The 19898-nt window shown below is 48.5% G+C and overlaps 1 protein-coding gene and 1 long non-coding RNA gene across 5 annotated transcripts in view; one reads left to right on the top strand and one right to left on the bottom strand.

Moving 5' to 3' along the window:
* The window catches only part of SPOCK1 (SPARC (osteonectin), cwcv and kazal like domains proteoglycan 1), a 653451-nt gene that overhangs the window by 192916 nt on the left and 440637 nt on the right, over positions 1-19898 (top strand). The window lies entirely within an intron of this gene.
* LOC145510161 (uncharacterized) lies at positions 7814-14907 on the bottom strand. Its single transcript, XR_014056840.1, has 2 exons — positions 14655-14907; positions 7814-8188 (listed from the first exon to the last, which is right to left on the bottom strand). It is a non-coding gene; the product is annotated as an uncharacterized LOC145510161 (long non-coding RNA).

Below are 19898 nucleotides of genomic sequence, written 5' to 3'. Positions count from 1 at the left end.
GTTTGCAGTGGGCAGTGGGAAGGGGAAACAGAGCCAGTGAGGGAGTGATCTGAAAGGTAGGTGGAGAACATGGGTAGAATCGACTTCCATCCAAACTATTGGAGGAGAGTTTCAAGATGGAGGCTGGGTCTGGGGTCTAGACTGGGAAGGGCAATTAAGAGGCAGAAAAACTGAGGAGTGGCAGAATTTGGTGATGCAGAGGTCAGTGCAGGCGTTGAGCAGAAAGCTGCCTGGATGGAATGACTGAGGACAGGACTTGCGTGTCACTTTAGAGCCTGTGCTGAGGGCATTGGGCAGCCAAGCCAGGACCACTGTGGGTGGAGGTGCCAAGGGCTCCTGTATATCACAGAGTGGGGTGGAAGGAGTGTCAGGAGGAGATAGTTGGTGATGCCTGAGAAGGGAGAGCTAATCAAGGGTGCAAACCCCAGGAAGGGACACATGGCGGGTGGATATCAGGGGCAGGCAGAGGAGAGGGGATTAGCCCTGGAGAGGAGGAGGGAGAGGTGGGTAGAAGCGACTTGGGAGGCCTGTGCCTGGGTTTGATATTAGGCGGGGCCGGGAGGAAAGGTCACCTCATTCAAACAGAGCAGCAGCAGCATCGCTGTGTCTTCACTTCGCTTCACCTTCCCTGCGGTTGCCCACTTTCCTCAGTGCAACCAGTGGCTATTTTGAAAAAACCACTGATGGTACCCGTGTCCTCAGAATGAAGCCCTTCCCTCCTTGAAGTGGCCTGCATGTCAGGTGCCCTTCAGCAGCCCCTCAACCCCATTCAGCCGTACGTACCCTCACCCAGTACTCCCACCCTCCCTGTTCCTTTGGCCTTGGGTGCTCAGCCCTACCCACCCACCCCACCCCACGCACCAGCTCCTTCCCTTCTAACTCCAGGCTTCTGTTCTGACAGCTGACTTCTGACTTCTCTCCTGCATTTCTGCTCTGGAAAGGGCCTTGATCTCTGCTGATCAGGCACTCAGCACCATGCCTGGCACACAGAGGGGCTCAGCATAGTGTTGCTGAAGGAAACCGGGACGAGCAGTATGAACACACCAGACAGGAAGCCCTCGCTGCCTCTGGTGGCCAAGACATTTCTGGAAGGTGGGGTTTGTCTGATATTTGTGATGCTCACAGGGAGAACTACTGTGTATTTTTCCAAGCCTGACCCACTGCCCTCTGCCCTGTGAGCCCCTTTTTCTCTTTTCTTTTTAAAAATGGAAACAGAACAGGCAGAGTAGACCTCGCAAGGACCTTTTTCCTTTAGACAAATAGCTGGTATTCCTATTAAAATGGTAATTTTCTCTGTTTAAAAAGGCAGATGTGGTCAAATTAAGCTAATCTAATTTGCAATTTTTCATTAAAAATATATAAGAGTCAGGTTGGGAGGCTGTTTGGGTCCCAGGGGTCATTGCGTTAGCAGCCATGGGAACAAATGTCCTTTATCTACTTATAGATACATGCAGCTTCCTGCAGGCATCATTTCCTCACGGTGACTTCTCCGTGACCTTGTTTCAGTCCACAGGGGGTTTCTGTCTGCCAGCTTGTCTTCTGTTTCGCCCTTTTTATTAAATAGAAAATCCCCAAGTACCCTATGTTGCAGAGTCCCTTATACAGAGAAGAGGAGGAATGGTCTCCTCTAACTAATAGGAATGTGGGACAAAGACATGGGGTTTTATTCAAGAGCAAGGAAGAAGACCAAGTCCTGAGTGAAGCCAGGAGGAGGTAGGTGTGCCCCGGACTCATATGCATGGGTCTGGATGGGCAGGACGCTGGAGGGGGAGTAAGGCAGAGGCAGTGGTGTCCCTGCTTGTTGAGTGGGCCTGTGGCATTCTCACATCTCAGGATTTGTTGGTACAATGTATAGCCTAAGGCTTCTCCCACAAAAAGCCATTAAGCATGCCTGAAACTTACACCCTCTATCTGAACCCTAATGAGAGCTCATGTGCAATTAGGACAGCCAGCTTAACTGTGTGGAAGCCATAATGTTGTGCTCAACCAAGATAATGCAGTTTTTCTTCCACACTCCAGTCCTGAGGAGAGCTTGAGTGAAATGCATTCCTTAGCCTTCGTTCTGGCATCTCAGAGACCTGGCTCTGAGCCCCAGCCTTGCCTCGTGCAGCCCTGTGGCTCCCAGTCTGTGAGGTGGAGATGCTGTCGTCATCACCAGTGTCTCTCACCACCAACACCAACTTTGGAATTTCTTGTCAAGTGTTGGGACCACGCATGGTAAGTCTTTAAAACCAGCACTCCCTTCTGCTTCCCTTCACCTTGGCAGTGACTCCTTGAATCCTGATGAAGTTGTGGTCCAGCGATTCCTTTTGCAGTGAGAACTTAAAACAAGTCAAAGTAGTGTTAGAAAACAGGAATGGAAATGTTTGGAGTCCACAAAGGCAGGCAGTGAGTGGGTGACAGAGGAGAGGGCTACGAGCTTCTGAGGGCAGACTGGACCTGGGCAAAGTGTTCTTGGAAGTCTAGAAAGCTCTTGGTATTTCTTGTAATCCTGTGTGACTCTAAAGCATGTGAGAAATTGGAGGTGCTTCTATACTATTTTAAAGAGGGCTGATAGACTTGGGACTGCAAGTTTTATTTGGATTATCATTTGTAAGCCTGTGATAAAAAACCATCTCCCAGGAAGTGTGTGACAGTGTGCTTCATTGGTACCTCTTACATCCTCGTCTTTGGGATGACCCTGAGGTATTTTGCTGTCATTGGCCTATTTTCTTACCTCCCTAAATTATGCCAATTTGTGCAAAGCATGGTACATGATGACAAGTGAGTGGTCTGAGGCAAATTCTCTGCTCTGCAGCCTTTTCCTTGTCAGTGTCACAGCTGTGAGTGTCGGCAAGTCCTCCAGATAGATTTTCTTTTCCTCTTAAATGTTTGTCTGAAATTAATTTTGACTGTTTGGAAGAGGTTGTTGAGCAGTCAGAGGGCTTTGCAGAGCAGAATCCGCAGCCCTGGCAGAGCTGAAAGCTGCATGTTCAGTGGGTGTGTGAGTGCCCCACCAGCATGGAAACTGGCTCCACTTTGTTGTAGAGCCCAAAAGTCAGAGAAGCCCTCATGCCTCCGAGCAGACCTTGAGGTTGGAGCCTTAAATCCGTCACACTGTGTGGATGTCAAGGGCAGGAGATGGCACGGGTTAGCGTCGGCCTGCAAACTCTGGGCACTTGGCTGCATATCAGGAAAAAAGAGTTTTGGAAACATACAATTTTGTGACCTTGCTTTTTCTCTGCAGTATCTTGTGAATTGAATGGCAACTCTCTCCATGCCCCTGGCTCCCAGAGATCACATCAGAGAACACAGCAAGAACTTAGCCCAGTATTTGAAAAGGATGTCTCTGTTGAGTGGGTTTCTTTGTATTGTGTGGGTTTGTAGAATTTGTGTGCCTTCCATTAGCATCTATTAATAGCTCAGAGCTTTCACCCAGGAGATGAGGCTCTCATCCACTAGTGTGTGGGCTCCCTAAGGGGTGGGTCTGCTTTGCTTTCTGTTGCATCTCTACTGCCTAGCCGAGGCCTGGCACACAGTAGGAACTCCCTAAATACCTGTAGAATGTGTGTGTGAACAGACTCTTCCGATTTCTTGGTTGGATTTTATATTACAAATATTTCCTCTGTGCCATTGACAAATAGTTTAACTATTCCTATTTTTCTCCCCTTGGTTTGAAGTGTACTTAAATTTTGTTTTTATTTTTAAAATTAAAAGTTTTTCAGTAAAAATTTTAATTATTATACAATTTGTAAATGTTACTTTCCATTTACCCATTACTGCAAATTATTAGTTGTATTCCCCGTGTTGTACACTACATTCTTGAGCTTATCTTATACCCAATAGTTGGTACTTTTACTCCCCTATTCCCATATTGCCCCGCCCCACTGGTAACCACTGTTTGTTCTATCTATGAGTCTGCTTTATTTTTTTTTTAAATCATTCATTTATTTTTGGCTGTGCTGGGTCTTCATTGTGCTGCACGTGGGCTTTCTCTAGTTGCAGAGAGCAGGGCCTGCTCTCTAGTGGTGGTGCATGGGTTTCTCATTGCTGTGGCTTCTCTTATTGTGGAGCCTGAGCTCTAGGTGCATGGGCTTCAGAGGCCGTGGCACGTGGGCTCAGTTGCCCCGTGGTATGTGTGATCTTCCCAGATCAGAGACCAAACCAGTGTCCTTTGCATTGCAAGGCAGATTCTTAACCACTGGACTACCAGGGAAGCTCCTGTGAGTCTGCTTATAAGTGTACTTTTAATCGATCCTGGGTAGACCAGGTAGGACACAGTTCAATAGCATGATGTGGGAATGAGATACCTAGATTCTGTTCTCTACTTGTCTCCTTCTCTCTCTGTGGATGCTGAGTCTTACTTGTTTGTATATCCTTAAAAGCAAGGTCACAACCTACGGCCCAACACCTGTTTTTTGTAAATAAAATTGTTCTGGAACCCAGCCTTGCTCATTTATGTGCGCGTTGTCTGTGGCAGCTTTCATGCCATGACATAGAGTTAAGTAGTTGCGAAAGAATCCATGTGGCCCAGAAAGCCTAACATCTTTACTCTGTGACCCTTTCTAGAAAGGTTGCTGATCGCTACTCATGAGCATCCAAGAGGTGCTTGGCACATGGTAGGTACATACCTGACAGAGCCTGTGTTCAGTGAATGCCTGAAGGACAGATGAAGGGAGTGGTTTATCCATCTGCGGAGGATGGGGTGTGTGTGTTCATTCCTAGGGCTGTGGAGAAGGTGAGGTGGTGGACTCAATGCTGGCCCTGCCTGTGAGGTCTGCACAAGAATGTAGATTGGCTTAGTGTGATATGCTGCCTTGATTGGACAATGGGGGGAAGTGGCTGGTGGCATCCATTTATTTTGTGATCAAGTGTTGATTGAACTGGGGAAGACTGAAAGCAGGAGGAGATGGGAGAGGATGAGGTGGTTGGATGGCATCACTGAGTCAATGGACCTGAGTTTGAGCAAACTCTGGAAGATGGTAAAGGATGGGGAAGCCTGGCGTGCTATAGTTTAGGGGGTCACAAAGAGTTGGACGTGACTTAGCAACTGAAGAGCAGCAGCAGTTTATTGAACTGGACAGTCACTGAGCACCAGTGATGCATTGTGAGTCTAGTTACAGAGAACATACTGTTTGCTGGCCACTCTGGGTTATGTACGTGTTATCTGAAGTGCTTATCACATTCCTGCATAGCTGTAATATTCCTTTCCCTGAGATGCTAGTGCTTGATCCCAGACATGGATGCACATGTCCAAGGCCTTATCATGAGAGGGTGGCAGGGCTGAGTTTCAAACACAGTTCTGTCTCACCTGAGAGCCCATGAGCTCACCACTGAGACCATGTTCCCCGACACTTTTAGGACTGCTTGGGAAGTAGATTTCAACAAGCATGGTTCCTGCTCTAAAAGAGTTTGCTATCTAGACAGGATATCTGAATTGTCTCAGGTTCTTTTTGGTCTGAGGTATCAGGATGGTTTGTTGCCTTTTCATACTCTTCATGGGGTTCTCATAGCAAGAATGGAGTGGTTTGCTGTTGGAAGGACGGATGCTGAAGCTGAAGCTCCAATACTTTGGCCACCTAATGCGAAGAGCTGACTCATTGGAAAAGACCCTGATGCTGGGAAAAATTGAAGGCAGGAGGAGAAGAGGGAGACAGGATGAGATGGTTGGATGGCATTACCTACTCAATGGACATGAATTTGAGCAAACTCCAGGAGATAGGGAAGGACAGAAGAGCCTGGCATGCTGCAGTCCATGGGGTCGCAAAGAGCTGCACATGACTCAGTGACTGAACAACAGTGAAAACCAGGAAGACTTCCTGGAGAAGGAGATAAAGATGACAACTGTGACAACAGTAACTTGTAATGTTTATTTTTTACCTTGTGCTCGATCTCATGCAACACATGTTACAGATATTCTCTCTCTTAATCTGAGTAGCCCTGTATGATAGGCTGGTACTATAGGGTTGAATTATTTCTCCCCCAAAAGATACACCCAAGTCCTAACCTCTAGTACCAGTGAATGTGACCTTATTTGGGGATAGGGTCTTTTCAGATGTCATTAATTTAAGGATCTTCAGATCATCCTGGATTTAGTGTGGGTCCTAAATCCAGTGACTGATGTCCTTATAAAAGAAAGAGTGAGGGGATTTGATGCACGGAGATGCAGAGGGGAAGGTCACGTGAAGACAGACCAGCAGGTGGAGGAGGGCACACAGGGTTGTCCCCAAGGGCTTGTGGAGGGAGCATGGCCCTGTCACCACTTTGAGTTTGGTATTTCTGGCTTCCAAAAAAAGGTGAAAAAGAGAAATTGAAGCCACCAACTCTGAGATAGTCTTGTGGTGGCAGCCCCAAGAAACAAATACAGGCCCAATTATCACCCTGCTGGGAGACGTTGTGTAGTTGCCCGGGGCATACAGCTGGTGGTGCTGAAGCCAGGACTCAAACCCAGGTCAGCCTGCTTTAGCTGTTGGGTGGGGCTTGAGCCTGATGAGCAGACTGCTGTTGCGGGCAGGGCCCCACTGGTCAGCTCTGCCATCCTCTCCGAGTGAGCATCTGCAGTTATTTCTGAGACACCCCTGAGATGCTCCCAGTCCAGAAGAGAAGGCACCTCTCTGCCCCCTGTGTCCCATTGGAGCTCGCCAGCCCATATATTCCCGCTGTGCTCATAGCCTGGGCCATAGCCCTCGTGCCTGGAACAGGGCCCACGTGGCTTGTGCCAGCTGGGGACGCAGAGGGCAGCCTGGGAAAATATGGCCTCCGTCCTGATTGGCTCTCTGAGGCTCAGGACACAGAGATGCAGGAGAGGAGGCCTCTGTGCTTGATCTGGGGGTGGGGAGGAAGGCGAATGCCTTCTGTGGCCCTTGAGAGAGCAGTGACCTTGTTCTGGTGAGGAGGAGGGACCTGATGGCTGAGTTTTAGTGAGGACTTTATTTAAAATTGCTGCTGCTTCAGTGGTCCTTGGGAGGAAGGAAGTAGACTAGACCCCAAGGCCCAAAAGACTGAAGGCATTTCCGGTGAAGGAGCTGGTGGCTGTCTCCCCAGCCCTGCGAAGGCACCTCCTGTCACAGAGAGAGGGCAGAGTGATGCCTGAGGTCTAGACTCAGAGGCGTCAGGTGCACCCAGTGTTGTCATTTCCATCACGGTCAGGGCTGACCTGACTTTAGGCTGCTCCCATCTGCCCTGAGCCTGTGTGTTGCCTTATTTAAAAAAAAAAAAAAATTTTTTTTTTGTTTTTTGGCTGCATGGTGTATAGGACCTTAGTTCCCTGAACAGGGATTGAACCCACTCCCTCCTGCCATAGAAATGTGGAATCCTAGCCACTGGACCTGGAGAAGGCAATGGCACCCCACTCCAGTACTCTTGCCTGGAAAATCCCATGGAAGGAAGAGCCTGGTAGGCTACAGTCCATGGGGTCGCTACGAGTCAGACACAACTGAGCGACTTCACTTTCACTTTCCGCTTTCATGCATTGGAGAAGGAAATGGCAACCCACTCCAGTGTTCTTGCCTGGAGAATCCCAGGGACGGGGGAGCCTGGTGGGCTGCCGTCTATGGGGTCGCACAGAGTCGGACACAACTGAAGCGACTTAGCAGCAGCAGCCACTGGACCACCAGGGAAGTCCCTGGGCTGCCCTCTGGGGTCCTGGCCTGTGTTCTCTCCCTGGTCGGAGGGAAGAAGTCAAGTTGCTCTGACTGGCTGGCCGGCCAGCCTTCCTTGTGAAGGCGGCTTGCATCCCTGGGTGTGAGGAGCAGGATGAGGGAGATGCCAGAGGCTCCCCCAGACTCCCCTTCCATCCCCTCTTGGGGAAGAGGAGTAGATAAAACTCAGCTGCTGTTGTTGACAGAATTCATTCATTCATCAGGCCAGCTGTGGAAGCTGAGGGCTGGGAGGGTGGGAGAAAGAGAGCTGGGGCTGCCGTTTGGTGGAGCCCTCCATGAGCCAGGAAGTGTGCTGAGAGTTTTAAAAATGTCTGCATGTTTCTATAACTTGTGCGTCACAGCAGCTCCTTGAGAAGCTCTCATATCCCCATTTAACAGATGGGAAAGGAGGCTTGCAGCTTAAGTGGCTGACTCAGGGACTCACCGTAAGAGTCAGCGCTGTGACTGAGCCCAGCATCTTTCTGACTCCAAGGCCACGCTCTTCACCATGCTTTGGGAGCACGAGTTGCTGTCATGGAGGGGTAGGCCCAGGGTGGTCCATGTGGAGACTGGAGGAGGGATAGAAAGACAAGGGGACCATCTTTACTTGTTTCACAGTGTTATCCAGTCCTGGCCTAGCAGTTAATCAAACTTCTGAGACCTAGTCATGTTATATGCTTCCATTTTAAGGTGACTCTATTGGGCTTCCCAGGTGGCGCTAGTGGTAAAGAACCTGCCTGCCAATGCAGGAAACGTAAGAGACAAGGGTTCGATCCCTGGATTGGGAAGATCCCCTGGAGGAGGGCATGGCAACCTACTCCAGTACTCTTGCTTGGAGAATCACATGGACAGAGGAGCCTGGCGGGCTACAGTCCCTGGGGTCACAAAGAGTCAGACACAACAGAAGTGACTTCACAGGCATGCATGGATGTATTGGGTTGGCCAAAAAACCCATTTGGGTTTTCCTGTAAGATGGCCTGGAAAACCATGAATGAACTTTTTGGCTAACCCAATATAATAAGCTGCTTTCTATCCCTGGGCAGTGCTATCTACTCCCTCCTGCTGGCATCTGTCTCCCTGAGCCTCAACCTCTTCCAGAAGCTCATACCCACATATTAGATACACATACAGACCATTTCATTACCCAACTAGGCATGTGCGCCCAGAAGACTTCACCAGTGGAGTAATTACATTAATGAATCTTCTGTTGAGTTATGTCCGTTTCTGACTTTGGATGTTGTCTACTGCATCATATTACCTCTCTGCATTTTTTCCCTCCCTCAGTGCCCCACCCTCTCAGTCCTCACCTCTGCCCTTAGTGAGTCCAGCTGGTGGGTGGTTGCTTTCTTACACGGCAGGTGGAGCGTGATCCACGCACACAATGCTGGCTCTACCGAGCTGTCGGTCTGGTGAGTTTATTTGGTATGGGTCTTAGGGAGTTGTTATATGAATATCTTAGAGGGAAAAGAGGGGAATGATGAATGCCTGGAACGCTCTTCCTTGACATTCTAATTCTTACTCACTAAGTGTTAAAGCGGCAGTATTTAGTCTGATGGTGCAATCTGTGCTGGGGAATTGGTTTTAGTGCTCTCACCACTGGGGCTCGTGAATTGATCCAGCATGAAGGTCTGAATTACCTGAGAGATGAGTTTATTTGGACTCTGGGAAGAGAAGATAGTTTTCAACCCCCCTCATCCCACAGCCTTTGACGGTCAAGTCCCGGCCGCTGACTTGTGCGATGGTACCACCAGATGTGTTTGACTTATTGAAGGAAAATTACACATTCCAATCAGATGCTGACTTGATGCATGATTTATAGCTATTAAGCCAAACCAGTGAGTAAAGAGTTTAAAATCGTGGGCTTGTCTTATGTGATTTTTAAGTAGCACCGGTACCCTCCAGTGGGCAAGGCATGCCACTCAGTAGCATTGGCAGCTTCCTTGGGAAGCAACCAAAGTCTTAAGGGACCTTGTTGCTTGAGCAATGTCTTTCTGAACATGATACCCTCCTCTTTGGTTAGTTAAAGCCACAGGATGGCACAAAAACACATTCATATGTTACCCAAGATTTTTTTCCCCTTTGCATAGAGATATATCTGTGTATGTTTGATCTCTCTTGTGTTTGAGGGAGATTAAAATAGATTCATTATGATGAAGCGCTTTTAAAATGGTTAGCCTGTCTGTGTTGTGATGGAAAAGCGGAATGAGTTTCCCTGCTAGCAGCTTCAAAACAGTATCCTGACATAAGTCCCAGGGTGGGGGAGGGCTAGCAGGTGCTTCCTGCTCACTGACCACCACACAGCCTTGCATAGTAGCATCCCCAGCCTTCCAGGTTAGACTGTGTGGGGAAGGGGTGCTGGGCTCTTTCAGGCTGCTGTGAGCAGAGGCTTGCTCAGGGCAGGAGAGCGGGGTATACTGCATGGCTCGTGGGGCATTAGAGAGGCTCAGGGAACAGTCTCAGTTGTGTGAAAGGCAAACTCCATGGCTCAGGATGCAGCCGCGGCCTCTGTGGGCGCTTCAGTGTCCGAGGCCGCCTTTCTGCCCCTCAGTCACTTCTGTTTTCTTTCCACCTGGTTGGAGAGGCCCACAACCAGCTCCCCAGGAGGAACTGAGTTGCTTCTCCAGCACATGGTGGCTGGCTGGCCTGTGGAGGAGAGGCTTTGCCTCGGGCACTGGACCCTGATCTGGCCCAGGAGGAGGACTCCGTGGTCACAGACACGCTGACCCGTGCTCCTGATCCTGGAGCCTGCCTGGCCACTTTGCTCAGGAAGGGGGCTGTCTGCATGAAACTGTTCACAGCATCTTAGTCTCCTCTCCGGCTCACAGGGGAGTCTGGTCTCATTTGCATGAAAGGCCTTTGGGTTCATTCCTGTTTCCAGCTCAGAAACGGAAGCCATCCGTGCCCGAGACAAATTGCTGCTGTTCAGCTCATCCTTCAAAATTGACTTGGATCATCAGCCGGCCAGTCTACATTGTATGGAGCTGGGGTGGCCATGCCTGTTCTGTATCCCCAATGCCACTTGGTTCTCCCCTCCCCCTTAGCTGTTTTCTCCTCCTTCCTCCAGCCCCACAGCATAAACATTTGCCTTGGTCTATCCCAGACTGAGTGTCCATCAGGCAGTGATTCCCATGCAAAACAAAGCTAAGAAAACAGAAGGGAGGAGGTGATTGTCTTGTACATCTTCCAGCTCTGTCTCCTGATTCTCATTTATTTAGTCTTGCCTGATTTCTTCCAGACTCCCGCTAATTTCTCTTTGGGACAAGGACTTCCTTTCAGGACTGATCTGGTTAATTTGTGGACTTTGGAATCTGTCCAGTGTTGGGAACGTCAAGGGGTTTCTTCTAAGCCCATTAGAAGAAGATTCTGAATCCTGCTACTGCTGGTGGTCATGTGGAAGCACGAGCAGTAGCCCCGCCCCCACGATCAATCTGTCAGCTTATTTAATTGCTGATGTCTTTCCTTGTTCCAAAAACTTAATTTATTATTCCACGAGTAATACATGTTCCTTGTAGAAAATTTTAAAAAAAAGTAACAGGAACAAATTGTTCCTTGATACTTGGAGAGCAAGACATCACACATTAACATTTTTCCCTAAAGTTAAATCAACTTTAAGCACAACCTGCTGAGATAGATGAGAGACCTAGTGTTAGGCATTGCTCAAGGCTCCTTCCCTTGAAAGAGGCTTGGGAGACTGAGGGCCTGGTCCACACAGGTGCTGCCTCCACCAGGACCCTGGGACCCAGAGGAGTCAAGCTTCCCCATCCCAACCTGGGAGACCTCTGCTTGCTCATCTCTGTCCAGTGCAGCCCCCTTTATGAGACTGTTCCCTGACTCAGTGCTTGAGCCCAGACCAGCATCACTTGCCATGTGGAGATCCTCATACAGATGATGGTCCTCACTAGGCCGAGAAATTGAAAACAGAAATTGGAGGAGAGCTTTCAGTTCCTCCCCACCTCATTCTGCAAGCCACACATAATAACATCTATTCTTCTGTGGAGCACAGAGAACTCAGATCTTTAGAAGTTCAAGCTGGACTCTTCTTCACGGGTTAGGGAAGTGAGACGCCTTATTGGTGAGAATATTGCAACAGAAACAAAGGGATGAGCAAAAAGACACTGATACAGTTCTTGATAATGTACCCTTTTATGAAGGTGCATGTGTGTGTGCGTGCATGCTAAGTCGATTCTGTGTGACCCTACAGACAGTAGCCCACCAGACTCCTCTGTCCATGAATTCTCCAGGCAAGAATGCTGGAGTGGGTTGTCATTTCCTATTCCAGGGGATCTTTCTGACCCAGGAATCAAACCCATGTCTCTTAATGTCTCCTGCATTGGCAGGTGGGTTCTTTACCACTAGCGCCATCTGGGAAGCCCACCCCTTTTATAAACAAGTACACACACACAGGAAGGCTCAAGTCACCCTTGAATCTGTTCCCTGGGCTTCACGTTTTGTTCACATTTCAATGTTCCCTGGGGTTAACATTTTGTCGTGGACCCAGTATTTTGTCAAGGCATATACAGAGGGGTGCACCAGAAAGGGTGGGGATGTAGATACAGTGTACAGCAACCTCTAAAAAAACAAGAACAGATAGGAAAGGAAAACAAGGGCATGAAAACAACAGGAATCTGGGACTCACTTTCTGTGAGGCTTGTTTGCTTCCCTCAGCACCAGAAGGGGTTTTATGGGGGCGGTGAAGACTTCCCCTTCCCCAGGGAGTTTGGAAGGGAAACCTGTATGCTTGGTGGGTCAAATTTCCCTTTGAAAAGTTCCTCCCTCCCCCAATCCCAAAGGCCTCTGCTGACTGAGGACCTTATAATTGCTGAACCGCAATTCAAATCAGAGTGTGATTGTGATCAAACCCAGCAACTCTCATTACTCCTTAGCCTCTTACGTCAAAACCGCTCACAGTGACGGTAGCAGAGGCCAGCACGCTGGCCTGTGATTCTTGGCAGGCCTGCTTCGAGTTGAATAAGGGGCAGGAGCTGGAAAGAACAGGAGGGAGAGGGGCTCTGCTCTGGGAGGCTGCCTGGCTCTGGCCTGGCGGGAGGGGTGAGGCTGTGTCTGTGCTGCTTTCTTCCTGGGACCAGAAGTCCCCAGGGCCCTGGGTTGCTTTCGGGGGGCTGTGACTGGGTGGGTCCCCGGCTCTTATGCTAAGTCCAGTTTGTTCCCAGCCCTGAGATAATTAGAGGCAAGTGTGCCCAGAGTGGACTGCTTGATGTGAGAGCCTGGTGGCTGCTGACTTCCTTTTGTCACAGGTGCCCATGTCACCTCATGTCCTCGGGTTGCTGAGATGGCCAGCGACCGTTTTACTGCATTCACTGCTTTTAAGATTGCTTTTGAGTCTCTTGCCGTGCCTTCTGAAAGGGCCTGATGCTCCTGAGTGCAGCGAAAGGGAATATTCTTCCAAGCCCCTTTGAAGTGGTAGACACAGGCTTTGTTCTCTGCAGACGAGTCTTTCCAGAATCAAACTGGATCTCCCCAGCGGGGCAGGCGGGGAGGTCACTGGAGGTCAAGTATAACCTGTGCAAACCTGGAGCATGAGGCTCCCCCTGGCTAATTCCGCTGCTGAGTGTTTGATTGCTGTGGCTGACGTTTTGTTTGGGGATTTTAAAAAAAATCTTTATTTTTATCTTAACAGCCAAGATAGGCAATGGCCTTCTTTCTTAAAGGAGACTGGGTTTGTTCTTACCAAAACTCAGGATCCTGGATTAAATAATTTAGTGAGATTTTTATTTTATATTTTATCAAGGTGTAAGACAGAAAAGTGCACACATCTTAAGTTTAGAGCTAAACAAATGTTTCCCTCTAATATTCCTATTCCTCTACAGTCTTGTCTAGATTAAGATATAAGAATATTTGCAACACCCGAAAAGGTTCATGCTCTTCCCATGCTCCCTTATCAAGGGTAACCGTCAAAGTGACCTTTACTGCCATTGGTTAATTTGGTCTGTTTTTGAACTTGATATAGAATGAGTTCATCCAGTATGTTTTCTTCTCTGTTTGTCTTTTCTCATCATGTCTGGGAGATTACCTTGTATCCAGAAGTAGTTCTTTGTCATTGCTATATAATATTCCATTATTTGATTTTATTATCATAATCTAGTTATTCTACTGTTGATGGGCGTTTGGCTTCTTCACATTTTTGAAATACTTATTTTATTATTTTTTTCTTTTTGGGGGGGCCATGCCACACAGCATGTGGAATCTTAGTTCCCCGATCAGAGATCAAACCCATGCCCTCTGCAGTGGAAACATGGAGTCTAAACTACTGGACCACCAGGGAATGTCCCTTGACATTTTTAAAAGCTGGGCATATAGGCTATCCTTTGATGCTGGTCATCATTTATTCGTATGATTTTTTTTTTTATAAATTAGCAGTGGAGCTTTCTTTTTTCCCAAGTGCAATTCCACATGGAATTTGTACTGAGGAGCTAGACTGAATGTGACTGCTTCAATTGGTTAGTGTCTTTGGCTCCACCTCTTTGCCTTCCCTTTCCCCTGGGGTGACCGCAGGTGGGGAGGATTAGCTGATTGTTTCAGGACCTGGCCTCTGGAGTTGGACCACCTGCCTGGTTTCCCTTGTTGTGCATCCTTGGACAAATCACTTAATCTCAGTTTCTTTATGTACCAAATGGAGGTTGAAGAAAGTAGTGCCATCATACAGTTATTGAAAACATTAAGACAATAAATGCAAAGCAAGGTTGACACTTAGCCAGTGCTTAGTAATGGCATGCTAAGTGCTGCTGCCATCCTTGCAGGCATCCTCATTTCCATCTTGCAGGGTCCTAGTACTCCCTGGGGCACCATCACAAAGCTATGAATTCATACCACTGGCAGGATTGCAGCCCTTACCGTCCCTCCAGCCCCATGGAGATGCAATACACCACAATGCCTTGGAGTGGCTCTGAGGTTCTCCTCCTTGCTGGTGTGTGAGCTCCAGTGAGGCAGGCACATGGCTCCCTGTGGAGCCTGGCAGAAAGCTGGCCATCCACCAGGCAGTGGAAATGTACCTCCCAAAGCCCTACCCAGGCTCACCTTTTGCTGTGGACCTGGGCTTTGTGGGACTGTTGAGTTTGCTAAATGAAGCCTGTCTGGGGTTCTATCCTTGTGGCGCGATGTCCTTGTGGCCTGAATCCAGGAAGATGTTAGGATGGGCAGAATGGAGCCCTGCCTGTCAGGCTTTTATCCCACTTTGGCTTCCAGCCAAATGGGAGTTTTGGAGCCAGGCCCTGATGTAGCTGAAAGGATTAGATGTAACTGTTATTACTATTCATAACAACAGTATCTTACATTTATTTAGTGTGTGCTGTCTGCATTAGATGTGCTTCACAATGGCATTGTGAGGTAGGCACCATTGTTACATTTGTTGTTACATGTTAATCTGCCCACTGGGTACCTCCTTCTCCAACTAGGATTAAGCCCCACGGGAGAGGGATTTATTTATTTTTTTTCTTTTCTTCACCATTATATCCCCCTGAAACTAGGATAGTCCAGGATCAGTAAATATTTGTTAAATGAATAAATAATTCTCTCTTTTAAAGAAGAAGACATGGGAGCTCAGAGAAGTTAGATAACTCAGCCAAAGTCACACTGTGAGAGCCGAGTGTGTGTGATGCTGAGCTTCTGCTGGTGACTGTGGCCTGTGCAGGGGGTGGCGGCCCCACTCAGAGGACAGAGGTCCAGGTTTGGGGACCTGAGATCAGGGTTGGAAGATGTCTCTGGTAATGAACCCAGTGTGTGTCATCGAGGAGGTGTCCCCTGCCACCCAGCTGGGGTCATTCAGGACACTCACCTGTGGAGAGGTTGAGGTCTTGGGCACCCCCACGTGGCCTGACAGAGCAGAAGCTCCGTGGTGGGCCTCAGGCTTGGCCCTTCACTCACATGCTGCAGATGCTGGGGAGACATTTCTGTCCTGAGCCAGTGGGGGTGGGGGGCAGGGCAGGAAGTGAAACCCACCCTTGTCTGACAGGGACAGCGGTTCAGTTTTGTACTTGTGTGTGCATGCTAAGTTGATTCAGTCATGTCTGACTCTTTGCAACCCTATGGACTGTAACCCGCCAGGCTCCTCTTTTCATGGAGATTCTTCAGGCGGGAATACTGGAGTGGGTTGCCATTTCCTTCTCCAGGGGATCTTCCTGACCCAGGGATCGAACCCGGGTCCTCCTGCATTGGCAGGTGGGTTCTTTACCACTAACGCCACCTGGGAAGCCCAGTTTTGTGCTTAGCTCAAGGCAAAGCAGTTCACATTGGGAGTTTTCACCCTCTTTCTCTTTAAGCTCTGGGTATTCCCAGCAGCCATCTCTGGACTGAAACCTCTGCTGGGCATGCCAACCTCAGGAGCGCCTTTCAAGTCATCTCGGTTCTTCTTCTTCTTCTTCTTTTCTTCTTTAAATATTTATTTATTTGTTTGGCTCTGCAGATCTTAGTTGCGGCACTTGGAGTCTTTGATCTTCGTTGCTGCCTTTGAGTTCTTCACTTGTGCAAGCAGGATCTAGTTCCCTGACCAGGTCCTCCTGCATTGAGAGTGCAGAGTCTTAGTCCTTGGACCACTCAGGACATCCCCATCTTGGTTCTTGAACCCAGTTTAACTCACAGCACAGTTGGCAGCAAGTGATGACCATGATGCCCTCATACCACACATTACAGCTGCGGAGAGTTTCTGGGTAATTTCCATGTTTGTGAGGAGACGACTCAAGACTCTGACGTGAGATGCTAGCTGGTGAAGGGCTGCTCACCTTCGGGCCTCTTCACAGGCTGTTTGTTGCTCCTGCTCTGTCTCCAGTGAAATATGTGCTTACCGTTCGTGGTTCAGTACGTATCACTACTCTGTTGACTCCATAGTTTTCTGTACTGAGCATTGTCATTTCCTGGTATTTTACTTTGGGATCCTTACCCACTCATAACTAGTCTCTTACATACACTCTCTTCCCTTTCTGAGAATTCCTGACACAGACTTGGACTTTTTTGGGGACAGTTGTGAAACTGACGTCAGTTGGGTGCTGCTTAAAAATGTGTGTTTCCCCTTCTTAGCTGTTTCTCACCCTGGGGTCATTTTTAGCAGGTTTTAAAGATGGTGCCTTGTCAGAATCGTTTCTTTAAAAAGGTGAAACAATGAAATCGCAGGTGTCTCCATGGGTTTTTCCCCTTAGCACGCAGGAAGGAATTTGTATCCAGTCCTTGGAATGAAGGATGAAGACCGTATTTCTTGGCACATGTGGTGGGCTGCGGAATGTGAAATTTAATGGATTTAGCAAGCAGGAGACAAGCAAATATCGGAATTAAGAGCTTGGCTCTGGATGCCCTGCTTGAGCCCACGTGGGGCCTGGGCCAAGCTTCTTCATATAGTTTCCTCATTCTCTAGACCCGCATGGTCCACCACGGTGACCACCAGCCATGTGTGTCTACTGATTGTTTGAATTGAGATGCACGGGGAGTGTAGAATGTGTAGCAGATTTCAAAGCCTGAAATGAAAGAAAAAAAAAAGGTAAAACTTATGATTTATATTTTAAAATACTGATGACATGTTGAAATAATATTTTGCATATGTTAGGTTAAATAAAATATTTACTAAACTTAATTACACCTATTTCTTTTTACTTTTTAATGTGGCTGCTAGAAAATTTATGTGACTCCATGGCGCATATGTGTGTTCACCTTATATATCTATTGGACAGAGCTGACCTAGACTGGTAGAGCCCTTCTTCATGAGATCTTGTGAAGATTAACTGGGCAAATAGATGGAAGAGCTTAGTTTGGTGCTTGGCCTGTAGCAAGCATTCAGGGAAACTTCCAGGCTGTCACAGTCACCGTGGCCATCATCTTGTCATCAGGGGTGGGAATCTAAGCTAAAATTTGGAGATGTCTGAATTATGGTTCTAGGTAAACTCTCCTTCCTCCAAAGAGGTTGTGTATGATTTAGGGGTTCTCTAGTGATGTCGAGATTTCTGCTCCCCTTGGCTTCCCATTTGTGTGTGTGTGTGTTTCTGGCTGTGCGGCGCGGCATGTGGGATCTTAGTTCCATGACCAGGAATCAAACCTGCGCACCCTTCATTGGAAACTTGGAGTCTTAATCACTGAGCCACCGGGAAAGTCCCCCCATTTGTGTTTTTAATGGAAGATTGTTTGTGTAATTCCTGGTGAACCTGTTACCTAAAGGAATGGCCTCTTGACTCATTGGAAAAGACCCTGATACTGGGAAAGATTGAGGGCAGGAGGAGAAGGGAGTGGCAGACAATGAGATGCTTGGATGGCACCGTCGACTCAATGGACATGGGTCTGAGGAAACTCAGGGAGACAGTGACGGAGAGGGAAGCCTGGTGTGCTGCAGTCCACGGGGTCATAAAGAGTTGGACATGACTTAGTGACTGAACAACAACTCACTCAAAGTGCTTTGTTGAATGCCCCCTACCCCCGCCCCCCGCCTCCCCAAGGCTTCCTTATTTACCCAGCTACTTTGACTGTTGTAAGGAGTGACAAACCCATTTTTACTGAAACCAGTGCTCACCACATGCCTAGCCCTGTGCTCAGTGCTTTCTATATAGTCTAGCCTCCCTGTTGGCATGGGAGGAAAGCAGGATTGAGCATAAGACTGCACTCAAAGTCCCATAGCCGGCAAGGGAGGCGGCTGGGCCTGGTATCCAGGTCTGCCTGACTGGAAAGTCACTACCCTCTTTATTCTGCCTCATTAGCACTCCAGGCAAGTCTCTCTTAATCAGGAAACCCAAAGCCGCCACAGACTGGGTGTCACAGGATGTCTGGGAAGCTGGAGAGACCATACATACGTCTGAAGGCACAGAAAGCCCAGAAAACAGCTGAGCATCCTCAGGCCATGGCTGAGCTGGGTCTGGAACCAACGTGAAGGGCAGGGTGGCCAGTGTGGGGTTGTGACCAGGTAAGATGACCAGCAATCAGAGCAACACAGCCCTGGTCTTGGACTGTCCCTCCCTCCCAGCCAGGTAGATGTCCTGTGATTCTCCCGTGGGCTTGAAGTCCGTCAACCAGAGAGGCTTTCCTGAGACCCCGCAGATGGGGAGAAAAGTGCAGCCCCACCCACTTGACACATGCATTGACTCTGCCAGTGCTGGACGTTTCCAAGGCTGCAGTATTTCTGGGAGAAATTTCACTACAGCTTGAACTCTAATGACCGCGTGTGCCAGGAAAGGACTTTATCTTTGGTTCAGGCCTGATGTAAATTTACTGGTGACTTTACCGTGTTAGCTAAATGCCAGGAAACATCCATGTCACGGAGCTGGGTGTTTCTGTTGCCTCAGGACACTGAGCGGCACATTCTTTAATGAGTGAGTGTTACTGATTGGATCAGCTGCCTCTCAGGGAAGCCATTTCTCGTGAATAAAAGATTTCTATTTAGTGTCCCGGTTATTTCCTCTTTGACCCTCTCTCAGTCAAAATATGCAAGGCTCATTCCTCACCTCTTGACATCCGTTGCCTGTTAGAGCCTTATTAGCATTTGTCGTCATTGATGTTCATTGCATTTTAAATCCGGCAGGGACGTGATTAAGAGGTGGAAAATCGCCGGACTTGGGTCTGCGTGTGACTGTCGGATCGTGGCATGATGACCAGCTCAGCATTTAATCACATCTCTTGTGCGTTCTACCTCCTTTCATACCCCTGGAGGGAAAAAGTTCAATTCCAAGTCACGCTCTGGTTTGGCAGGAAGAGAGAGGGGCCGGGAGGTGTGCGGAGGGGGGCCTGGGAGAAAAATCCGCCTGCTGTTGTCCGAGACACCAGACCCATGTCAATCACCGCTAGAACCAGCAAGTCTCAGGGCAGTTCCTTGGTCTAAGTAGTGACCCCACGAGATCCCAGTTAGTTCCCATGATAATTCTATCGGGTTGGGCCTCATGACAGGATGGCTGTCCTTTTTAAAAAAAATTTTTAGATGTATTTATTTTAATTGGAGGACAATTACTTTACAATATTGTGATGGCTTTTCCCATATATCAGCATGAATCGGCTGTAGGTATACATGTGTCTCCCTGCGCATGCTGAACCTCCCTCCCACTTTCCTCCCCACCCCATCCCTCCAGGTTGTGAGAGAGCAGGAGACACCAGAGAGCTTGCTGCTTCTCTCTCTCTCTGCCATATGAGGATGTGGTGAGAAGGCACCCACCTACAAGCCCAGGGGAGTCCTCACTGGGGAACCCAGTCACCCAGGCACCTTGACCTTGGACTTGTAGTCTCCAGGACTGTGAGATGGAAATTTCTGTTGTTCAAGCCACCTCTCCATGGTAATCTGTTGCAGCAGCCTGAGCTTCTAAG

This window comes from Giraffa tippelskirchi, chromosome 6, assembly GCF_054371585.1.
Source record: "Giraffa tippelskirchi isolate mGirTip1 chromosome 6, T2T-mGirTip1v1.2.pri, whole genome shotgun sequence".
Taxonomy (NCBI): domain Eukaryota; kingdom Metazoa; phylum Chordata; class Mammalia; order Artiodactyla; family Giraffidae; genus Giraffa; species Giraffa tippelskirchi.
The sequence above is the reverse complement of the archived record's forward strand: the minus strand, read 5'-3'. Positions and strand labels throughout refer to the sequence as shown.